Raw genomic sequence first — 18,589 nt, 5'->3', positions numbered from 1 at the left:
TCTGTCTCTCATGAATAAATAAAGAAAATCTTTAAAAAAAAAAAAAAAAAAAAAAAAGAGGAAAGCCAGAACAGGTCTTGCGGCACCTTATTTGGAATTTCATAAAATTCATTAAAAATTTTGTTTCAAGTTTGAATATAATTGCCGTGAGTAGCCCCCATGGCGGTGCAAGAGGTAGTATAGGCCGTGGTTAGGAGCGCAGGCTTCCCTCAAGCCTTGCTTCCATCACTACTACCCGTGTGAGCTTGGACGAGTCAGCCCAGGTTAGCCTCACTTGTTCCCTCTGTAGTGGTCACGGTTCTCCCAAGAAACAGAACCGATAGACAGAGATGGAGACGGAGATCAATTTTAAGGAATTGGCTCCCTGAATTGCAGGGCCTGGCGAGTCTGACGTCTGTAGGACAGGCAAGAACTCTGATAGTTGTTGACGTTGCAGTGTAGAGTCAGAGCTCCACAGAGCACAGGCTGGAAACTCACGCAGGGTTTCTATGTCGCACTCCTGAGGATAATTCCTATTTCTGGGGGTGGGGGGCATCAGTCTTTGCTCTTGATGCCTTCAAATGGTTGGATGAGGCCTCCCCAAATTATAGGGCATCATCTACTTTACTCAGAGGGCACTCATTTAAATGTTAATCATATCTTTAAAAAAAACAAAACAAAACCTTCATGACACTATCTAGATGAGTGTTTGGCATCATCGCCTAAGCCAGGTTGAGGTGTAAAATTAACTATCACACTATCCGTTAAAGGGAAACAAATAGTATATATGGCATAGAATTGTAATGCAATGAAGCAGATGAAGCAGGGAGGAGGGCTCCCAGCATTAATCTTGGTTATCATTATTCCTACCCATACCCTGTAGAACCAGTAAAGGCTGGTCATCCACGTAAATTAGGGCTATCTAGTTTGGGGAAGCAGAAGGTTTGGTGGATTTATGGCAGATAAGTGGTTTTATTCCTTATAGAACCAGAGCCGGGCATCTGGGGTTAGTTTTAAATTGATGTTTGTTTTCAAAAGAAAAGGAATTTTAAAAGAGCTCTGATCCTTTAAGACTGAACCATTGCTTTGGAGACCCATCACCTAGCAACAGGAAGATAATACCTTCTCTCCTCCAACAGGTAAACCTCTGGCTTATCTAATTGAAATTTCAGGCTTCCTGCCACACTCCTGAAAAACCATCAGTTTAAAGGGATCAAACTGTACAAGCCAAACAAAGTCAAATTTGAATATGCTGGTTTTCAAATGGCAGGCTAATGAGATTTTCATTGGGAGAAGAGATTTGAAGTTTTACAGCTCATCATTTAAGTAGCTTTGTTCCATTGGCATTCATCGAATTTCACAAAAAGACGGCAGTAAAATTCCTTTTTTTTTTTTACTCCTGTCTGGGGATCAAAGATAAGTGTTAGAAGCAGAAACAAAGTGTAAATTGTAAGAAAATAAAGAATTATCTAGACTTTTCACCAGGTGGAGTTATCTTTTATTCTTCCCTCCCTGTTCCCTGACCCTCCCTTCCCATGTCCGTTACAAACGCTATCCATCCTACTTCTGCGATGACTGCTCATTCCATGCTTTTCCGTTTCACCGACACTGCCCTTTACAGTGCTCCTGATTGATCTCCCTGACCACACTGTCTAATCCATTCTTTATAGCATTGGCCAGTTTATTTCTTTTAAGACACAGCCTTTCCTCCTTCTATTCTCTGCTCAAAAGTTTCAATAACTACTATTGCTTTCCTTTCAACAGAGTTCAAACTTCTCTGCTTGGCATTAAGACCTTCTGTGATATGACCTCACATTATCTTTCCAAGATTCTGTCCATAACTCTATGCGCCAATTCTAGCCGAACACAAATTTCTGGCCCTGAGCCTTTTTGACTCCACACGTCTATTTATACTACCACCTCTTCAAGTGCCATCTGCTTGAATCCCAGTAGTTCACCTAGGCCCAGGTATGCCACTTCCTCCAAGAAGCCTGCCTTGATTTCCCTTCTCCTAGGCAGTAATAGATTCTCACCTTCAATCACACCTCTCTTGTGATATTTATCACATTTAGAGAAGTCAGTAGGATGTAGTCGTTAGGTGCCCAATTTTGGAGGCAGAGAACTGGGTGTGAAGCCCAGCTCTCCTGCTTCTTATCTGTGTTTCCTTGGACAAATTGCTTACCTTCTGGGAGTCATAGCTTATGTTTGTCTTTTTGAAAAATGAGATAGCCAGTGGTTGGTGAAAGTTAAATAAGTTAAATCATAGAACGTGCCTGGCATGTCGCTGACAGTCAGTAAACATTAACTCTTACTTTTAAAAAATCACATTTAACCTTTATTATAGTCTATATAGTCCCCATCTCATTCCTCCATTAGGAAATCCTTTGGGGATAGAATCTGTCATAAGCCCACCGTGTTCCTCTCCCCACAGTGCCTGCCATGTATTAATATTTGAAAAAAAAAATTGTATACAAAATCAAGCTCGTGGTGGCCTTTCCTGGGTAGCCTTCCTAAAATGCCCCCTCCACTCCCACCAGCGCACCCCAGTCACATGGTGTCTCTTTACTGGACCTTATTTTGACATGACACTAATTCTCATCGGAGTTAGAGCATATGCCTGTTGTTTTTGTCATACATATACCTTATTGTCTTACCCTCCCCCCCCAAAAAAATGCATTCTCAAAAAGACAAGGACTTTTGTGTGTTTTGATTATTGCTGAATCCTAGCACCTGGATCAGTGTGCAGAGTGGGCATTCAACAAATATTTGCTGAACACATGAATGAGTGAATATCTCCCTTTTCCCCGCCTGCCCGCCCAAGTGGTTTATCTAAATAAAGTGATGATGCCTATTGCCAATTCCTCAAAGCTAGGTTTATAAAGAACAATTAGACTTACAGCCAGATGGTTTGGGTATAGAAGTGTCAGGGGAAGAAACCTGTGATTGGAAATGTGAGGTAGCAATGTCTACTGCTTACCCATTTCTTCTCTGCCTCTCCCGTGGGGCATGTGAGAAGAGAGCATGTCTCTGCTTCCCTTCCAGTTAGGCAGGACCATGTTCTAGAGCAGAAGTGAAGCAGGTCACTTCCAGACCAAAGCATTTAATTATCAGCGTGAGACCCTCTTTCTCTGCCTTTGAGCCTTGTCACCTAAGGAGATCACGTGTTCCAAGAGGTACAGCCACGGGATGATGGTCCCCCTATTCAGCCTGGATCCTGCAATAGTGCATAGACTGAGTCACCTAGACCCACAAACAACTTTGTAAGAGAGAAATAAGCTGGGTGGTGCTCAGCCATAAGACACAGGGGTTGTTTGTTACTATGCATAACCTAGCTACCCTGACTAATACAAACTGTATTAGAGTGGATTGTATGAAAAGCCAGAGGAGGGTCTTGGCATTTAGAAACAAACCTATCAATGCAAAGTAGTCTTTCACCGGAAATATTAAGTAACACAACATATGCTCTTTAGTTTATTTCAGTGACCATGAAAATGTCCTCTCATTTTCCTTGATTGTCCTGCATTCTTTGTAGATAAGGTGAATGTACCAACCTTTACTGGACTTCAGTGGGGTCCTTGCTTTGCATGCTACCATATTTACCAAAACCCATGCATCTCAGAACCATACGGTCATGATTCTAACAGGAATGTGGATCAATTAATGCTGTACCGTGCAAAGCAAGGACTGCCTGAATTGGACTTTACTAGAAAGCACTGAGCTATAAAGGGACAACACTTTGAAACTCAATTTCCTGACAGTTTTCTTTGCTTTTATTTTTTTTCTTTCCAGAACAAGAATGTTTTTCCTATAAATTACTGTGACTTCTCAAGAACAATGAACTTCACGCACTCTATCTTAATATTGCTGATTGACGTAGTCTTCCTTCTTCATATCCAAACCACCGTTCTTCCCATCACATAAGTAATACCAGTTATTGAGTTATAATCATTATTTCATCATTGATTCATTCAAAATATTGTAGAATTAGTTTAAAAACGAATAGCTGCCATTTTCTTTTCTAAAAATGCCTTTACTGTCTGAGAGACAGCCTCCTTGCGCAAAAATAATAAGGCCGGGGATGCCTGAGTGGCTCAGTGGTTGAGTGTCTGCCTTTGGCTCAAGGTGTAATTCTGGGATCCTGGGATCTAGTTCTGGATCAGGCTCTCCGCAGGGAGTCTGCTTCTCCCTCTGCTTATGTCTCTGCTTCTCTCTGTGTCTCTCATGCATAAATAAAAAAAATTTTTAAATAATAATAATAATAATAAGGTCAATCCAGGAGCCATGAATTCTTCTCCAGGACTTAGGGATGGATTTGCGTCACTCTTTCTGTCCTTTGAGCAAGAACAGTTTGGCCAGAGGATGAGGATGATCCATGTCCACAGGATGGGACAAATGGATTGACTTTCCAAGGGATGAAGTCCATGTTGTTGGCTGCATTAGCACAATACTCTCCACAGCTGACCTCATGAGTCATCTGTTTTGTTTTGTTTTAAAGATTTTATTTATTTATTCATGAGAGACACAGAGAGAGAGGGAGAGACACAGGCAGAAGGAGAAGCAGGCTCCATGCAAGGAGACCGATGTGGGACTCGATCCCGGGACTCTGGTATCGGGCCCTGAGCCACAGGCAGATGCTCAACCACTGAGCCACCTGGGCATCCTGAGTCATCTGTATTCTTAAAGAGGTTCCCAAACCTACTGATTCATTTTTGACACCAACTGAACCCCTGCTGGTGCTAGGAAAATCAGATGTTTTAAGGCATAAAGTCTATACACTATGTCTTACAATCTAGCTTGGGTCTTGAGTGACTGTATCTTCTAAAGTAGAAAGCGAGGGTAGTGCAAAACATTTACATTTGCTGTTTCAGAAAGTCTGGAACTTTCTGTCATGTCCATATTACATATAAAAGATAATCCACGATAAGGGCCAAGGGTTGTATAGGCCCAGTAAGTGCTGTAGGAATGAAGAGCCTCCAAGAGAGGGGATCGGAGGACTGGGTAGGCAGTTTTATTGAGGAGATGAGGCGAAGGGCAGGTGAGACCTGCATCTGAGACAGGAACTCAAATGCCCAGGGAGCCAAGCAGATAACATGAGCGAGGGCAGTAAGAATGGGAAGTACTAATGGCTGTGTACAAGCATGAGGCCATGTTCCCGGGCCTTCAGATTTTTCAAGAAAAGTCAGAAATCCATATTTGTAAGAAATGGCCAGATTTTAAAATATTGGCAACCCAGATAAACACAATTGCAAGTCAAATAAAACCGTTTCTGGCAGGATTGGACTGCTGCCTTGCAACTCTCGCCCCAGGTCATCCAGGCAGGAAGCTTGAGAAAAATTTTCTTCTGCTCTCAGCCAACCTTTTGCATTTCGGATGACTCCACTTCTACTGTGTGCAGAATATAGTTAGCGCTGATTAAATTGATATTAGATATAGTGCATTTACTTTGCATAATTCCTTAATTTTGAAGAGGAAATTTCTATTTCCCCCCCTCCACATACATAATTCTGCTCTGTCAACAGTAATTGTCCTGAGCCGCTGCCACACTGGGGAGAGCTGCTGAAGAGGCCTTGGCCGTGATTAATTAAATTCTATTTGCTGAGAGCAAATGGCAGAGTCCTCAATCACGCTTCACGCCTCTTCGGCTGCCTCCAGAGGAAGCTGTTGTCAGGATTATAAAACTGCAACTTTACTTATTTTATTTTTTATTGTGGTAATACATACCCAATATTTACCATTTCTAGCATTTTTAAGCGTACCGCTCGGTGGTACGTTGTAAGCGCATGGACAATGTTGTGCAACCACCACTGCCATCCGTTTCTAGAACCTTTCCATCATTCCAAACAGACACTGTTTACTCATTAAACAAGAACTCCCTGGTCCCCCCTCCCCACCAGCCCCTGGTAACCCCTATTCCACTTTCTGCCTCTGTGAATTTGCCTACTCCTCACACTTCATGTAAGTGAGATCACCCAAGAGTTGTCCTTCTGGGTCTGGACCATTTCACGAAGCATAATGTTTCCAAGGTCCATCCGTGTTGTGGCAAATATCTCATTTACTTTATTTTTTTGTTTGTTTGTTTATTTCCTCCATGTCTCCTCACCACTTTCCCTGCTTTAGTGGTAAATAGATGCAAAAAAGATGATACTTAAAGCATAAAAGCCACCTAAGGATGCATCATCCAGAGCTTTAATTCTCTTAAAAAGAAAGGATCCTAATTTGTCCAAATCTCTGGCTTTCAGACTGTCTGTATTTGAATCCTGCCACCACCATTAACTATTGTATGGCTCTAGGAATGTTATTCAACCTCTCTGTGCCCTGGAATTCCCACATTAAGAAAAAAAAAAACAGGATGATAATAATTCACATATATGCTAATAACCGATGTTAGGTATAATACAGAAGGAGCTACCTATACAGAGCAGCTTTAGTCATTTAATTTTTTGGAAACATAACCAGGGACTGATTGTATATCTCCGTGTGTGTGTGTGTGTGTCTGTGTGTGTGTGTTCTAAATAATTTATTTAAATGAGTCCTTGGTAGTGAATGTGGCCTGTTTGCTCACCAGGTGCTGCTCAGGGATCCAGGACTATGAGTGATGGGAGGAGAAGCTGCCACAGAGCCTCTGCATGGTGGTCCTCACGACAGACCCCTGGTCAGGGGGGTCCCATCCCCAGCCATCACACTGAAGTTTGGGAGCAGAGGACACCCCACACAACAGGATAACAGTGGCAACTCTCAGTGGGGAAGTTGACCAAAATATTTGGAAGTTCTTTGAAAGAAGGAAAAGAGAAAAGAAGGAACAGGGCAGGGGTGGGTGGAAAGGTGGGATCTAATCCATTGAACGAGCCCATTCGGCGTTGGCACAGAAATCATGGCATACCTTTTATCAGCCCCAAGATCATCAAGTTTTCTGATAGTCAAGCACTGTTCAAGAAGCACAGGTGAAAGAAAAGATGCAAGTGAGAATGTTCTCTGCAGATCCTTTATGCAAAGGAACTAGGTAAGATCCCTCCCTACAGGCAGATCACAATCAGGTAGGAGAGAGAGGTCTGTAAGTCAATGGGCTCTATGAGAGTCCCAAGCAGAAGAAGAAAGGTCCATAAGATATCAGGTAGCGCAGAGAAGGGAGTCATGAGCCCTCTCACAGACGAGCAGAAGCTTCCTGGCATCTGTGGCATCAAGTTAGAAAACTGCGTAGTTTCCCAGTCCGACCAGAGGGAGGGAGAGACAGTGTATGGGCAGTTGCATTCTGGGAACGTTTAAAATTCTTAAACGTTAAGCTCTTAATGAAATCCTGGTGGAGCTTAAAGATAAGCTGGAGAGGTAGGGAGGGGGAGGAACCAGGAGCCCCGTGTGTGATGCTAAGGTACAGGGACCCTGGTCTTATTTATTTATTTATTTATTGGACCCTGATCTTATTGATGAGATGGACCCAGTAAAAGTTTTCATCAGGAGAGGGGCAGGCTCAGAGATCTGTGGTTTCTGAAAGAACACACGAGCCTTGGTCAAGAGGACAGTAAGTGGGTAGTGGAGATAAAGCAGAAGGCAGGGCCATTAGCCAAGAGTTGATTGGAGTTCCCTGATGAGCATCAAAACCAGGGCAGCGGCCAGAAGAATGTAGAAGAAAAATAAACAACCTTGATACTTCTTTTATTATTTTTTTAGTCTTTTTTTTTAAGTTTTTTTTTTTTTCTGAGAAAGCATTTATTGGGAGCTATGAGAGACTCTTCTAGCATTATTTTTTAAATATTTGTTTAAATTCAATTAATTAACATATAACGCATTCTTGGTTTCAAAGGTACAGATCAGTGACTCATCAGTCTTATATAACACCCAGTGCTCATTACATCCCTTGCCCTCCTTAATGCCCATCACCCAGTTATCCCATTCTCCCCACCCTCACCCCTCCAGCAACCCAGGTTGTTTCCTATGATTAAGAGTCTCTTATGGTTTGTCTCCCTCTCTAATTTCGTCTTGTTTTATTTTTTCCTCTCTTTTCCTATGATCCTCTGTTTTGTGTCTTAAATTCCATGTATGAATGAGATCATATGATAACTGTCTTCCTCTGATTGACTTGTTTCGCTTAGCATGATATCCTCTAGTTCCATCCATGTTGTTGCAAATGGCAGGATTTCATTTTTGATGGCTGAGTAATATTCCATTGTATATATATATATACCCCATCTTCTTTATCCATCCATCCATTGATGGACATCTGGGCTCTCTCCATAGTTTGGCTATTGTGGACATGGCTGCTATAAACATTGGGGTGCAGGTGCCCTTTCAGATCACTACATTTGAATCTTTGAGGGAAATACCCAGTAGTACAATTGCTGGGTTGGAGGGTAGCTCTATTTTCAACTTTCTTTGGAACCTCCATACAGTTTTCTAGAGTGGCTGCACCAGCTTGCATTCCTACCAGCAGTGTAAGAGGGTTCCCCTTGCTCTGCATTCTCGCCAACATCTGTCGTTTCTTGACTTGTTAATTTTAGCCATTCTGACTGATGTGATTTGGTATTTCATTGTGGTTTTGATTTGTATTTTCCTGCTGCCAAGTGAAGGGGAGCATTTTTCATTTGTCTGCTGGCCATTTGTATGTCTTCTTTGGAGAAATGTCAATTCATGTCTTCTGCCCATTTCTTGATTGGACTATTTGTTCTTTGGGTGTTGAGTTTGTGAAGTTCTTTATAAATTTTGGGTAATAGCCTTTTATCTGATATGTTATTTGCAAATATCTTCTCCCATTCTGTTGGTTGTCTTGATTTTGTCAACTTTTTCAGAGTTGGAACAAATAATCCTAAAATTTGTGTGGAACCAGAATAGACCCCAAATAGCCAAACGAATGTTGAAAAAGAAAACCAAAATTGGTGACATCACAATTCCAAACTTCAAGCTCTATTACAAAGTGATAATCATCAAGACAGTATGGGACTGGCACAAAAACAGACATTGATCTATATCAATGGAACAGAATAGAGAACCCAGAAATGGACCTTCAACTCTATGGTTAACTAATCTTCAACAAAGCAGGAAAGAATCCAATGGAAAAAAGACAGTCTCTTCAACAAATGGTGGTAGGAAAACTGGAGAGCCACATGCAGAAGAATGAAACTGGACCATTTCCTCACACCATACACAAAAATAGACTCAAAATGGATGAAAGACCTAAATGTGAGACAGGAACCCATCAAAATCCCAGAGAACACAGGCAGCAACCTCTGTAGCCTCAGGCACAGCAGTTTCTTACTAGACACGTCTCCAAAAGAAAGGGAAACAAAGGCAAAAATGAACTATTAGGACTTCATCAAAATAAAAAGTTTTATATATATATTTTTAAGTAATCTCTACATCCAATTTGAGGCTCAAACTAATGACCCCGAGATCAAGAGTCATGTGCTCCTCTGACTAAGCCAGCCATGTGCCTTTAATTTTTTTGGCTATAGAGCCATTCATTTAATAGGCATTTAATGATCACTCACTGTTAACTGAAGCATTTCATTATTACATGTTATATTTTTAAGCATTTTGAAACCTTTTCACAAGCATTTTTACCATGTTTGAGCCCCAGAGTAACTATGCAAGGTAGTTGGTTCTATCGTCCCCATTTTATGATGCAGAAACCGAGGTCCAGAGAGGTGAACTGATTTTTCCCAGGTGACACAGAGAACTAGCTGCAAAGCCTCAGCTAAGACCCAAACCTTACCCCGAACCACATGTACTCTCTGCTCTCCACCCCATGACGTCAGTAGCTCAAAACCATTTCCCTGTTTACGCATCCTCAGAAAATGAAAGTCTGTTGGGCAATGGGGTTATTGGTCAAGGGAATGGAAAATTTCAAAGAAAGCCAAAACTTTTAGTGAACTGTAGAATTCTTGGAGTCATCGATCTAGATACAAATGACCCAGCAAATGGGAAGGAATGCAGGGCTGTTTCTGGTTTGTTTTTGAATTAAGTGGGGAATCCACTTATCCATTCACACAGCTCTGGCACAGTTAATAACAAGGATTTATGAGGTGCTTGACAGGATGCCTTTGCCTACCTCCCGGGGTAAAATCTGTAAAATCTCTATGTTAGATAGAAAGGCGGATGGGGCCATGAAGACCTGTCTTGATTGCTAAGGAAAACCAAAAAGCATTTGGTGACCCATTTAGGCTTTAATTTGCTTTCAGACTTCTCCACCATCTGTGGATGCCGGGGGGTGAGCCTTGTTTAGCCCATGAACACACATGGCTTCTGTTTGGTGTCTCCGTTCGCCTGTGTCCCAAACATGAGGCCTTCAAAAAGACAAAGTCACCTCTTCTGTCTCTTGATAAGTTCGTCATGTATTTGTGGCTCCCAGACCTATTTGTTGAAAAACATTTTCCATTCAGAGTTAAATCTGGCTGATTCCACCACTGTATTTATATGGCTGTAAAAAGAGATTAGTCCTGCTGTAATAATTTTTTTCCACTTTGTGGGCAGAGAGGCCCATTCAAAGCCACAATGTTTCCCACTTTCATCAAACTCTAAAAATGACAGATAGGCTCTGGGCACAACCCCACAATCACCTGGTAGGGGGAGCAGCCTTAAAGAAGGCGACAGTGGCAATCTTTTCCTGAACCCCCATGAGAGAGGTTGCCCACACCTCAAGTCTCAACCCAAATTAGAGTCAACCCGACTCGTGGGAAAAGATTGTCTGGAGAAAAAACAGAAATCACCTTAGAAATCACCTAGAAAAGTGATCATCAAGTTCATTTCTTCTGTAGAACTCCTTTTTTTTTTTTTTTTTTAAAGATTATTTATTTGTGAGACAGAGAGAGACAGGGATAGCGAGAGAGCAGGGATGAGAGGGAGAAGCAGGCTCGCCACTGAGCAGGGAGCCTGATGCAGGACTCGATCCCAGGACCCTGGGATCATGATCTGAGCTGAAGGCAGATGCCCTAACAAACCAAGCCACCCAGACCTCCCCAGTAGAACTCCTTTTAACCAGGCAGAAATATATGAAGGACTGGTTGACACTGACCCACTGTCCTCCCCTTCCTGACCTCCCCTTAGCCGGAACCAGCATCTTTTCTTTTTTCGCCTTGAACCTAGGTTGAATGATCTGCCCCCAAGCCTTCCCCTTTGTGAATCACAAGAGACCTCCAGAGGCCGAGCCCAGGCCTTTGCCTAATGGTTGGGGGGCGCCTCCCCTGCCTCTGGGACCCCCCTCACTGCCCTGCAAGGGGCACCTCTCTGCCCCATCTTCACCCAGGGACCTCTCTCTTCTTGTTGTGTATGTCAAAAAAAAAAAAAAAAAAAAAAGGCAAGCAATGTGAACATAAAATGTCAAGATCAGAGAAAACTGCAAGACCAACCTGCTTAACCAAGCATTTCTGGAAGGGAAGAGTCCTTTTGACTAATGTTTTCAGATGGTTTTCTCACTGTCCATTTATCACTGGTTCTTGTTTGCCAATCCCAAGCAGATCATTTATATGTGCCCAGAATCCCTGGGTAATGGGCATGCTGTAAAAATAAATAAAATAGAATAAATAAATTAGTTCCTGAGCTCCTCGAATAAATCCAGTTGAATTAAACGCACCTAAAGTCACTCAGTCTTGAAGAGCAAAGTGAAGACTGTAATGAAACAGGCTTTTTGTTTGGGAGAAAGGGAGACAAGGGGAAAAAAACTTCCCTCAAAGGCATGAAAAAATTTAAGAAACAAAGGGAGTCATATTTGCACAGAGAGGTAGTCATTGTTATTTCCTAGAGGCTTTGTCTTCCAATTGCCTTTTACTAGCCTCAATTCACTTTGCATTTCTAGAACATTCCATTGAAATTTGAATGCAGGTCTTTTCAAAAGTGGAGTCAGTGGCAGTCACCTGACAGTTATAGATATATCCAAAGAGCAGGTAAGATTGTTTACCTCAAAAAATTACCCCTCTGAAAGGAGGAAGTAGCCCAAATTTCCACATTCCTATTGTCTTTCATATTATGAGATTTATATATTTTAAAATAACAAAGCTTTACTAGAATGTGCATGCACGTCCTCATCCTCCGTTGAGACCTCACAGCATACCAGGCACTGTTCAAAGGCCTTTATTTCCATTAAATGTTTTAACCCTCACAACAACCCTGTAAATCATGTAGTATTATGATCGTCTCCATTGAAAAATGAGGAAACTGCTAGTTTTAAGTTTTTATAGAGGTCACCTGATAGAATTTATTTTAGAAGGCAAATAGCGAAAAATCACCTAAGATTTAAAATATATTGTACAATTAAGGTAAATTATATTTAAAGCAGACATTTGACATCTATGCCTATAAAAGTTGATATATTCAAGTTGACTTAAATTGCATTTTTTTTTTTAAGATTTTCTCACCGGGAAGATAAAATATCACCTTGTAATTTGGATTATTTTCTACTTGAGCATATGCAGTGTTTCCTGAGCCCCTACTGTGTGTGGAAGACTGTGCAACTGTTGGGGACAGTTCCAGTCAGTACTCATCACCCTCACACACACTCACCTATGCACACTTTTGCTCACCCACACTCACATACTCATTCTCACAACCCCACTCTCACGTAGTGATGTACACTCATGCTCATGCTCACACATCCACGCTCATGTTCACATACCCACAGTCACACACATACTCACACCCATGCACTCACTGATGCACACACACTCATGCTCACATACACGCATGCTCATGCTCACACTCACATACACACACTCATACATCCATGCTCACACTCACCTATTCACACTCTCACACACACAGTCACACTCACACATATCCTCCCTTCCTCCTCAGAGTGGAGCCCAGGCCCAGGCGGCGGAGGCCGCTCAGAGCAATAGCCTCCTTACATGTCCCACCGCAGTGGCCTCACCTGTCTGTTCGTACTCCCAGCCCTGTCCTCGTCCCTCCTCACGCACACAACACACACCTCATAATTAAATACAACAAAATACAGCATGGTCCTGTAGGCCAGTGGACTATGGGGAATGCACGACATCTGTAGATAGTCAAGTGAGACGTGACATCAGTTAATTCTGATTAACAAGTGAAGTCACCAAGGCAGTCAGCCTCGAGCGTGAACGTTTTGAGGAAGAGGAAATGACTGTATTGCAGGAAGACAGCTGAACAGGAACAGCTCATTAAAATGGGCTTGATGGGCAGGAAAGAGAAAGCAAACTATTCCCCACAGCAGTAGCAAGAATCTAGTGCAGAAAGTGATGAGATCTGCAAAGAAGAGAATCCCAACCCCCGGGTATTCCAAAACTGGCAGTGCATCCGAACCTGACGGAGCTGAGATATCCCAGCAGACGAGCTGACTCACATCCTCATTCATTCAGCAAATACGCACTGAGCCTTGATCGCTCCTCTGAGTGCTGGCGGTGCAGTGGTGAATGCCAGGCACAGATAGGTCCTGGTCTATCAGGGGTAAATCCAGGGCAGGATTAACATGATCCTTGCTGTCAGTGGTACCGTGCTCAAATTCTCTTGAGGGAGACTTTTCCCATGTAATACCACATCCACTAATTCTGCTTCTCCAAAATTTACATATTCAGGCTATCCTTTTTTTTTTTTTTTTTTTTTTTTTTTGAGATTTTACTTTTAAGTAATCTCTACATCCAACGTGGGGCTCGAACTTACAACCCCAAGATCATGAGTCACATGCTCTACTGACTGAGCCAGCCAAGCATCCCTATCTTTTTTTTTCTTAAGCAGAACACCATTTTCCAAAATTATATAAACAAGTCATTTTGAAATTAATAATAGTTTCCATAAAAATAAAAGCCACCAAGTATCCGCTTTGGAAAAGGCTAGAGGAGCTGGGATGAAATTTGAGAAAGTGCAAAGCTTCTACTTTGGAATGAATATTACCCTTTTGATGGCTGGGGGATGAGACAGACTAGAATGGGGTAAAATAAAGAGCATTTCTTGGTTGCCTGATGTAAATCTAGGAAGGAGGTTTGATTTGTCCTAAATGGCGAAGAGCAGGGGATGTATTTTAATAGGGAACTTAACTGCACAGTGGGCCCAATTGTGTTTAAAGTATAAATAAACTGATAGAAATCCATAGAAGCATACATTGTCCTTATATTGCTTATATATTGAGTATATTGAAAGTAATTATTACATGACCGCCTGAGTGGCTCAGTCTGTTGTGCGTCTGACTATTGATATTGGCTCAGGTCATGATCTCAGGGCTGTGAGATTGAGCCCTGCATCAGGCTCCATGCTTAGCAGGAAGGCGGCTTGAGAATCTCACTCCCTCTCTGCCCCCTCTTCCCCAACACCCGCCCCCCATGCTCAAACACACGTGCTCTCTAAACAAATAAATATTTTTTAAAAAGTGATTATTACAACTATTAATTGCATTCCATGAAATTTACATTTCTATTAAAATGATAAAATAATTATTTTTTATTTATGTGTTTTGCATGTATTTGTAAATTCCTTTATTTGTTTGCCTAAATCCTCTATGCAGCAGTTCTCAAAGTATGGCCCTCTGCCTGCTGCAGGGCCAACAAATCCTCCCAACAGGTTGCCCTTGACAATCCTAAAACTTTTTCTTAAGTGCCTGAATGAGATCAACTCATTAATAACTGTCTACGTATGTTTTGCTACATTTGGCATTTGGTATTTTTAAACTGAATTAGTGCTTTTTTAGACTTTAGAGAATTTAGGCATGGCTCCAATTCAGTATTTTACTAACACTGCAGGCTCCAGTTGCATGTGTGCATATGCAAGTAGTTAGATTCCTACAATTTGGGGGAAGGATACATATTAATTATCAGTACTGCCTTGAATAATCATGTTTTTTAATTGCTGCTCTTCTTGCTTCTTAACAGCAAATTATTGTTAGTTTTGTTCATCATTATCAATTTAGTTTGTTGTGAGTTGTTTTTAACCCCATAGCATGTAGTAATGAATATTTATGAATTTTTAGGCTATAATTTTCCAAAATTACTCTGGTATGTATGCACTGTGTTCAAGTGTGAATCATCCATTCCTTTATTACTAAAGCAGATGTACACATATTTCCTCCATAATTTGCTAATATGAGAAATTTCATCAGTAATGTATGTAGTGCATGGAATTTTAGCATGCAGTTTACAGTATAACATGAAAGTAAATCTAATACGAGCATTGGGTTTACATTTACGTCTTAAAAAAGGGAACATATGAGTAATGATTTAATCTTATTAGATAAAACTAAGCACTACATATGTATATTTGGGGGGGGCATCTTTTGAATAACTGGAGTAAGACAAAATTGTGAATCATTATTCAAGGTCAATAGTCTCCAAATTGTGTTTTACCAGATGTTAATAGGTGTTCTGCAAACGTGGATTCTTTACTCACATAAATTGGGAGAAAGTGATATCTATTATGTTTTATTATGTTTCCTTTTTCCAGATTTGCAAAGCCCTTTAGCATATTGTGATGGTGAATTTTATGTGTCAACTGGGATAGGCCTTGATGCCTAGATATTTGGTCGAACACTGGTCGGGGTGTTGCTGTGAAGGTAATTTTTAGATGAGATTAACAGTTAAATCAGTGGACTTTGAGAAAAGCTCATTGTTCTCCCTAATGTGGGTGAGTCCATGCAATAAGCTGAAGACTTGAAGAGAAAAAAATGCCTCTGAGGATGAGGGTATACTGCCAGCATTTTGCTTTGGACTCAAGCTGCAACATTAACCCTTCTCTGGGTCTACAGCCTATGGCCTGCTCTGAAGATTGCCAGCTTCTACAGTTACATGAGCCAATTCCTTAAAATAAATCCCTTTATAGATACATATATGAGTATGATAGATTTATATAGCTATGTGTATAAAGATACATCCTATGGGCTCTGTTTCTCTAGAAGACATGCTACACATGCTAAAGCCTTTAAAAAGTTCTACAATTAAAAAAAAAAATCCTCGTTTAACCCACCGTTTTCCTGGTTTATTTAGCCACAAAGCATTTTCACATAATACTTACAACTATCTCAAACAGAGCTTGGGCAAGGCTTTTCCCAAGACTTGACCTCCCACAGACCTGATCTGTAGCCTTTGTCGGCAATATCAGACCCTAAACCTGTTCGATGCAGAAACTAATAGCATAACTCTCAGAACAAAAGGCTGGAGATGGCTTTTGCTTCCACACCTGGCCCGGAAGGAGGGAAATAGCCACATTTTGCGGGCACAGGGAGGGGAAATATTCATTGTGGAACTGGTTCCACATAACGGTGACGCCTGATGGAAATAACTACTGGTGGAATAGACCTCATAGCTGTGCTTTTGTAAAATGCTCTATTGTGGATATTTCTGGGGATTGACGAGTCATACCAAAATATCATCAATTACAGGGCAATGTGGCATAAGGCAGGGCACGAATGGCAGGGAGCCCGACAAGAAAAGCCGGCTCTGCCTCCCTAAAAGGCATCACGCCTCCTCTGTCTCTTATTGTTCCTTCTTAAATGTGTTTTCATAACTGGTCCTCACTGCCCCCAATTTATCCTTCAGATCTTATTCTAGAAGCCATTGCCTTTTCTGACTAATCCCTTACCCTGGATCCACCAACCAGCCTGCCCTCTTCCCTGTTACGTGCATTCAAACACCGTGTCCCCCCACATTGGACATAAACTGTTTATTAATGCCTGTCTTCCTTACAGGACTGTGAGGGCCAACAGGACAGGGGCCGTTCCCATCTCATTCATCTGGGTAGCCCTAGTGCCTAGTGGGAATGCTGCATGAAGGAACGCATGACCTGTGGAGACCTTCCTCCTCTCTGGTTTCCCAGGTGAGTCTATATAAATTATCCTTCCTTTGTAGCCCAATGGGTGTACTTTCCTCTACTTTGATTTACCTCCAAAGATCTTCACTCTTTCAACCTTTAAAAAAATCTGTGCCAAGAGTCCATGAAAGGTTCACATGTATGTGTGCACACACATAATAGACATGTGCACACACGCACACGCATGCACATCTCTACATTCACTTACTCTTGCAAATAACAATATATTCATTTATCAAGCAAAGTAGTGTTAAAGTGATGGGGAATGCCAGGAACAGGCAGGAAGAATGAGAGACTGAATCCAATTACGGCTATATTATTTTCTGGGTCAAGCAGGATTGTGCAAAAGTCTTCAAACCTATAAAAAGAAGAGCAGAGACTCAGTCTGATTCCAGGGCCAGTTCCTTCCCCCCGCCCACCGCCCAGCTGCCATTTACCCCAGCCTAGTGGTGCTATGCCATGTACACTGAACATGGGTATTTCTTCAAGAATTGTTATTGGAAACAAAAGCGTTGAGGAAGAAAAATAATGCATTGGCAGATAAACAGGCTTTCATCTCCAGAAATCAGGCCGAGTATTTGGAGGGGACACATATGCAACGACTGAGAATGAGGGTGGCACGCGGTGGACGCCAGGCCCTGGCTCCAAGGACTCCCTGTGTAGCCTCCACCATCCCCTCTAGACCTTCAGTTACTCACACGCAATATCCTTTTGCTGGGAGGGGTCGAAATGGCAAAGACCTTGGAGCTGACATAGACTCTCCCACCCCCTACTTCTTGCAACCCTACACCCAGAGACAGAAAACGTGTGCTATCCAAACAGTCTCATCTGAAGAGGTTGCCAATGTGGGCACCCCCAGGCAAGATGTGCAAGCAGGACTCGCCTGTGGTCCCCTCCCATTCACCCCAATTCCCACGAAGTCTAAAGAGAAGTCTCTAGATAAGGCTATAAGTACACCCCAGCCCTGACATGGCAGGAGCTGAGACCTGGAAAAGCTAAGGTATTTAATAAATGCTGTAAATGCCTTTAGCCTTTCCAGTTAACTCCTTCAGCTGAAAGAAAAGCTCAAGCACCAGGAAGCAGTTATAAGGGAATCCCTCCCCAACCCACACACGTGCCCATTTACCCCAGCACTGGGAAAATCCACACAAGAAATTCTAAAATATGCCAAATAAATTTCACATTTTCAAAAATCTGGACTCCCTAATACAAAACTTGCTTTTTTGGTACAAGAAATAGATTTTGAATTACAGTAATCTCACACTTTTAAAACTATGGGGATTATTTTTTAATTGCCAGACAGAGCCAGGTCATGCTTATACTAGCATTGCATGCATGATCAGATCATTGATAACCCTTTAATTAGGATTAGGCCACTAGCTAAACTGAATTGAAATTCATTGCTGTAATCCAGTTATTGAAAGACAGGTTGATTTGAAAAAAAAAAAAAAAAAAGGCTCTCCCAAACACTCTGTCCCACTGATGAAAACACATATTGAAGGATAACTTTCCAGATTCAGAGCCAAGAGGCAGATCACACTGCCTCTCACTACACAGGGGCCGCTGTGAATTGTTCTACACGTAGTACAATGAGATGGTCCACCTGGGGTCTGACGCATCCAATGCCATTTCTAAACAGTAGAAGGAGAAAGGTAGGGCCACTGGAAGCCATGAAAACCCAAGTTGCAAAACCATGCTTGGGCTTACTCATTACAAATGCGTTCTTTGGCTTCTCAGAGAAGCCACTTGAAGGTCACCTCCACTTAAAATTCTTGGCTCAGGAGCTCCGTGTTGCTTTATTACCCAAGTCTATTAAAATTCTTAGAGTAGCTGATGATGAAAATTCTAGCCAATTTTT

At 41.8% G+C, this 18,589-nt stretch overlaps 1 protein-coding gene and 1 long non-coding RNA gene across 19 annotated transcripts in view; one reads left to right on the top strand and one right to left on the bottom strand.

Moving 5' to 3' along the window:
• Positions 1-18,589, bottom strand: part of RNF152 (ring finger protein 152) — a 202,147-nt gene that overhangs the window by 103,817 nt on the left and 79,741 nt on the right. For 5 of the 18 annotated variants that reach the window (XR_013376087.1, XR_013376095.1, XR_013376098.1 and 2 more), the window contains exons 3-4: positions 16,940-17,089; positions 11,316-11,463 (exon numbers count right to left, since the gene is read on the bottom strand). The gene's annotated coding sequence lies outside the window, so the exon portion shown is untranslated. Of the gene's footprint in view, positions 1-7,658; positions 10,388-11,315; positions 11,464-16,939; positions 17,090-18,589 lie in introns of those variants that run through there. The other 13 variants (XR_013376065.1, XR_013376080.1, XR_013376079.1 and 10 more) reach the window with 9 other exon arrangements.
• On the top strand, positions 1,074-18,041 carry LOC144310401 (uncharacterized). Its single transcript, XR_013376112.1, has 5 exons — positions 1,074-1,118; positions 3,769-3,900; positions 6,545-6,979; positions 15,370-15,478; positions 16,610-18,041. It is a non-coding gene; the product is annotated as an uncharacterized LOC144310401 (long non-coding RNA).

The sequence above is a fragment of the Canis aureus genome, chromosome 1 (assembly GCF_053574225.1).
Source record: "Canis aureus isolate CA01 chromosome 1, VMU_Caureus_v.1.0, whole genome shotgun sequence".
NCBI lineage: Eukaryota > Metazoa > Chordata > Mammalia > Carnivora > Canidae > Canis > Canis aureus.
The sequence above is the reverse complement of the archived record's forward strand: the minus strand, read 5'-3'. Positions and strand labels throughout refer to the sequence as shown.